We start from the raw sequence: 6,000 nt of genomic DNA, 5'->3' as shown, positions 1-6,000 counted from the left end.
ACCCAAAAATCTTCTACCGGCATGTAAACAGTAAGCAGGTAGTAAGAGGCGGGTGGGGCCTATTAGCGACAAAGAAGGTGTTATATGCTTAGAGGCACAGGGCAAGGCTAGAATACTCAATGAGTACTTTGTATCGGTGTTTACTAAGGAGGTGGATGCTGACAAAATATCGGTAGCAGTGGAAAAGGTAGAAGCAATGGAAAGGGTGAAAATTGATAGACAGGATGTACTAGAAAGGCTGGGTATGCTTAGAGTGGGTAAGTCGCCTGGTCCAGATGGCTTGCATCCCAGACTGCTAAGGGAATTGGGGGAGGAGATAGCGGAAGGGCTTGCCATAATTTTCCAATCTTCCCTAGATGCGGAGGAGGTGCCTGTGGATTGGAAAGTGGAAAATGTGACACCATTGTTCAAGAAAGGGTGTAAGGACAATCCTCGTAACTACAGGCCAGTTAGTTTAACATCAGTGGTGGGTAAAGTTTTATAAACAATAATCAAGGAAAAAATTAACGGGCCCTTGGAGAGATTTAAGCTAATTAAGGAGAGCCAACACGGATTTGCAAAAGGCAGATCGTGTTTGACTAATCTAATTGGGGCAGTAATTCCTCCCCAAATGCGTGAGTACGGAAGGGGTACTCACCCGTCTGGCCGGAGGAAATGCCGGTTTTCAGCATGCACAGCGCATGCGCTGAAAACCGGCATTTCCTCTCCTCTAACCCAAGAGGTGAAGAGGCTAGCGCGTGCGCTGTAGGGGGCAGCGCGTGCGTCTTGGATTTCCTCTGTTTTGGGGGATTTGCGCATGTCTAAAGGCCTCCGGTCTTTACGCTTGTAAAAAGCACACATAAGTATTTATTTTTACAGGTAAGTGGTGTTTTAGTGTAATTTACAATTTTTTTTCCCCACAGGTTTATTATTTTAAAGAATCTACAATAAGGTAAGTTTAGTTTTAGACCCCTTTTATTAAAAAAAAAAAAAAAATTTCAAAAAAAAAAATTGTTTAAATTATTTTTTTAAACTTATTTATACTTAATTTAATGATTGGGATGTTTTTTTAAATTTTTATTTAAAGTTTAAATAGTGTTTTGGGCCCCCGTAGTTTTCATGAGTTTGACAGTTCTTACTCTCAAACTCATGAATGAACCTTCCCCTCCCCTGATTGGTTGTACAGTGCTCACCTGATCCCAGCCGGCACATCGCACTAACTACGCCGCTGGATCAGGTAAGCACTGCGCGCTGACATCTGAACCGGGCCTGTCACAGGAAATGCAAGCAGGCCCGGGCTTCAGATGTCAGCGCGCAGGGCGAGTGCAGATCGGGGGCTTGCACGCGCGGCAAACCCCCGACAGCAAGTTCTGGGCCATTGAATTTTTGATGAAGTAACAGGGAGGATCGATGAAGGGAATGCAATGGATGTTGTCTACATGGATTTTAGGAAGGCGTTTGACAAAGTACCACATAGAAGGCTGGTTAACAAAATTGAGGCTCATGGAATAGGTGGGTCAGTGGCAGCTTGGATAGGGAATTGGCTTAAGGACAGAAAACAGCGAGTTGTCGTAAATGGCTGTTTTTCAGGCTGGAGGATGATAGACAGTGGTGTTCCCCAAGGGTCAGTGCTGGGGCCACTGCTTTTTTTGATTTATATAAATGACCTGGATATTGGAATACAAAGTAGAATTTCTAAATTTGCCGATGACACCAAACTTGGGGGTGTGGCAAACAGTGAGGATGATACCAGTCGACTGCAACAGGACATAGAAAGGCTAGCAGAATGGGCAGACAAGTGGCAGATGGAATTTAATACAGAGAAGTGTGAGGTGATGCATTTTGGCAGAAGGAACAGGGAGAGGCAATATACATTTAATGGCACAGTTTTAAAGAGTGTGCAGGGATTGAGGGACCTGGGAGTTAATGTGCATAGGTCCTTGAAGGTGGCAGGGTATATTGAGAGAGAGGTTAGCAAAGCATATGGGATCTTGGGTTTCATAAATAGAGGTATTGGGCTGGATTTGCATTGAGGAGGCGTGTAGGAGGCGGGACTACAACTTTCAGGGTTGTAGTCCCGCCTCCATCGAGTTGTGGCCAACCCATGTGATTTTCATTTGATTTACCTTGTTGAGCCCGCTTAGCGGGCTCAGCAGGCCAATTAAGGGCCACCCGGCAACAGGTGACGCCACAGACAGACATTTCATCTGTCAAGAGCTTTTGACAGATGAAATATCAGCGTTTCACAGCTGTTTAAAGCTGTCAAACACTGACAATCTGTACTCTAAGTTAATTCCTTCCTCTCAGGATGATTTAGAGGTCTCTCCAGAACAGAAAGCCGAATGCTGCAGATTTTGACAGATCGAGGCCATTCTGCTTTCTGTGCCGGTGAGATGAGGGACTCCTGAGACCTGAAGGAAGGAAGGCTGTAAAGGTAAGTACAGGTAAGTAAAACTTCTTTAAACACTTTACACACACCAAACACACTTACCTCTGCACTCATGCACCCATCACTCACCTGAACACCGGACACCTCGACCCCTCCAAGCCCTTCATCCCGATGGCCCGCCTCGCTAACTTGGCGTGGTTTGGAGCTGTCGGGAATCCCACACTTCACCAATAAAAAGAGGGATTAGGCTAAAAACTGCCTGTTAACTACCTGTTAACAGGCAGTTAATTTAATTGGCACTAATCCCCTTCCCGCCTCGGGGAGGCGGGTCCCAGCGCGGGTCGGGTACCCGCCTCCTTTGAAACTGGCATGGAGGCGGGTTTGGGGGCAGGATGGGTTCATGACCCCGATTTCAAGATTTTAACCCCCCACATGCCTCCAATCCCACCTCCACGGCTCAATGAAAATCCTGCCCATTGAGTACAAAAGTAGAGAAGTTATGCTGAATCTTTATAAAGCACTGGTTAGGCCACAACTGGAGTATTGCGTTCAGTTCTGGTCACCACACTTTAGGAAGGATGTGAAGGTCCTTGAGAGGGTGCAGAGGAGATTTACCAGAACGGTTCCGGGGATGGGGGATCTTAACTACAAGAAGCTGGATTTGTTTTCATTAGAGCAAAGGAGGTTGAGGGGTGATTTGACAGAGGTGTACAAGATTATGACGGGTTCGGATAGGCTAGACAGGGAATGGCTGTTCCCACTAATTGATGGTACAAGGACTAGGGGACACAGATTTAAGGTTTTGGGCAAGAGATACAGGGGGGATGTGAGGAAAAACTTTTTTACGCAGCGAGTGGTGAGGACCTGGAACTCGCTGCTGACAGAAGTGGTGGAAGCGGAGACACTCAATGTTTTCAAGGGGACACTGGATCGGCACTTGAGGGAAATAAACTTTCAGGGCTACGGGGATAGAGCGGGGGAATGGGACTGACTGGATTGCTCTACAGAGAGCTGGCACGGACTCGATGGGCTGAATGGCCTCCTTCTGTGCCATTATGACTCTATGACTCTACCAGGCAGTCAGTGTATGCAGATTGACAGAACTACAGCTCAGATCATGCAGTCAGTGTATGCAGCCTGACAGAACCACAGCTGAATCCCACCAACCTACAACACAGGATGTTGGTGGAACAAAAGTCATCACACCATCACTTTGCTGTTCTTTACCAAGACTGACATATTCTCTGTCGTCAATTAAAAGAAATCATGAGATGTTCTCAGGAGAGATTTCCAGTCACTCTCACAAAATTGTGGTTAAATTTTTATACATGAGTTTACTTCCAAATGTGAAAACTTTAAAAAAATGTTCTCTAGCAAAAGAGTAAAAAGGAGCAGAGCAAATAATATTTGGACCAATGATGCTATAGTGTCTAAACCTTTTAATCTCACTTAAATTCACCTCGGCTCCAGTTCAGATCTCACCCTGAGCAGCTAGGGACTGACTGACCAGTGCATTCACACTACAAGTTGAGCATTAATGTGAAGTGGCTTCAGCTTCATACCAATGCTATACTTGTAAATCCAGTATCGAGGCCTGAATTGACTCCAAAGCATGCTGTAAATAGGGTTTCAAGACCCAGACTGACTTCAAAGTGAAGCAGAATGCCAGGGAGCCTCAATCCACTTTTCTCCAGTGGCCAGTCAGGCCTTGACTCTGGACTCAGGCTGAATTTACACTATAACTACAACATCAGCATGGAGCAAAAGCATGTCACAGTGATGCTGTAGCTGTAGTGTGAATGCACTCTAAGACTCCCAGTGAGATTCCTTTACAGTGTCAAACTTCATTGATAAATGATATAGCATTCCTCATCAACACTTTGCTTAAAACTTTGTTCCTCAAATTAAATTGTAGGTTGCATCCTGAGGGCATCTGCTTATAAGTTGAGTGTGTGCAATCTTGTGTGGATAACTGGCAAAGCTATATTTGGAATATTTTTGAGCAGTTTTCAACATTTTATTTTCAAAAGGAAATTGGTGTGCTGGGAACAGGTGAAAGCAAGACCACAGGAAATTAGAGCTGTAAGTTATGAGGGGAAAGTTGTCGAGCAAAGCTAGCTTTCATTGAGCAATAAATAGATCGAGGAGCACATGACTCACTGCCAAAGCTGTTGAGGCTGGATGAATCAGATAATTGGTTGGGAATGGCTGTGGAGATTTTAAGGATAGGTATAGGCCGATAGAATCAAATACTCCTTGGAAAATTATATTCCTCTGCTACTGGGGAGAGGAGGGCTTTATCTCATTCACTAATGTTCTGATGGAAGCAAAACTCTCTGCTATTCAACCCTGGACTGTTGCCCAGCACTACTGCTCTTTGCAGTTATTTACCACATCTCACATCTCCTCTCTGTAATATCTATCATGTGGCTGCTTACCTAGCTGTGCACTGTATCTCTTTACTTAATACCTTGTCATGTAGCTATTTACCCTGCTCATACTGCCCTCTGTGTAACTTTGTATCCATTTCCTATATTGTTTCTCACGCCAGTGTCTGCTAATGCTACACTTGCAGTGCCTCTCTGTGCTGCCCTGACTCCCCATGCCAACCCCACAGTGCTTCTCCCTCTACAGCTGCTGCCATGTGGCTGCCTATCCAGCCCAACCCTGCCTTACTCAGCACCATTTAGATATGGCTGGCCATCATCGTTTCAAACTGCCTATCTTTACTCAGCCAGTCCAAACGTTCTTTAATCTGGTGAAAACATCTCTTTAAGGCAGCTGGAGGAAGTTACAATGGGGAGCGTAGATATTTTAAAGTTAATGCAATCCTAATCCAGTGGAATTTTAAACAATGAGCATTACAGTGTTAAAGATAGTCACATGACCCAGGTGCCATGGTTTCAGTTACTACTTTTACTCCATTGTTGTTTTTCTCTGTAACTGCGTCGTCACAGCTTCATTAACAGGTACTGGTTAAAGGCAAAATGAAATCGTGGAGGATACTTTCAGTAGTAAATTACACGCACACATATTTTATATATATATATATATATATACACTTATTTTTTTTTAATGAACACATCTCTTTGTTAGAGGTAATTTCAAAATATTCATCTTTTCTGCAGCATGACCATCATTTTATGCCTCCATTTACACTGGGAGCACTTTGGTGGCACATACCATTTTGTGCAGGATTTTTCCCTGTTTTTATTTATTTATGTCCTATTTATGTCATTCAGCTGCAGATTGGCATTTTGTACTTGCCTGAGTGCCAATCTACTACTGGCAAAAGTTAACACTGCTGGATCCTACACAGATATGTTCTTATTTTTGACCATAAATTATATATGTGGGGAGTATTTTATACTGGAAGCATTCCCCAAAGCTTTTCATGGAATCATAGAATGATACAGCACAGAAGGAGGCCATTCAGCTCATCTTGCCTGTGCCGGCTCTTTGACAGAGCTATCCAATTAGTCCCGCTATCCAATTAGTCCCACTGTCCTGCTCTTTCCCCACAGCCCTGAAAATATTTCCCCTTCATGTACTTATCCAATTCCCTTTAGAAAGTTACTATTCAATCTGCTTCCACCACCCTTTCAGGCAATGCATTCCAGATCATAACAACT

The sequence above is a fragment of the Somniosus microcephalus genome, chromosome 3 (genome assembly GCF_052327205.1).
Source record: "Somniosus microcephalus isolate GS21.2 chromosome 3, FLI_Smic_1.0, whole genome shotgun sequence".
Lineage (NCBI taxonomy): Eukaryota > Metazoa > Chordata > Chondrichthyes > Squaliformes > Somniosidae > Somniosus > Somniosus microcephalus.
The sequence above is the reverse complement of the archived record's forward strand: the minus strand, read 5'-3'. Positions refer to the sequence as shown.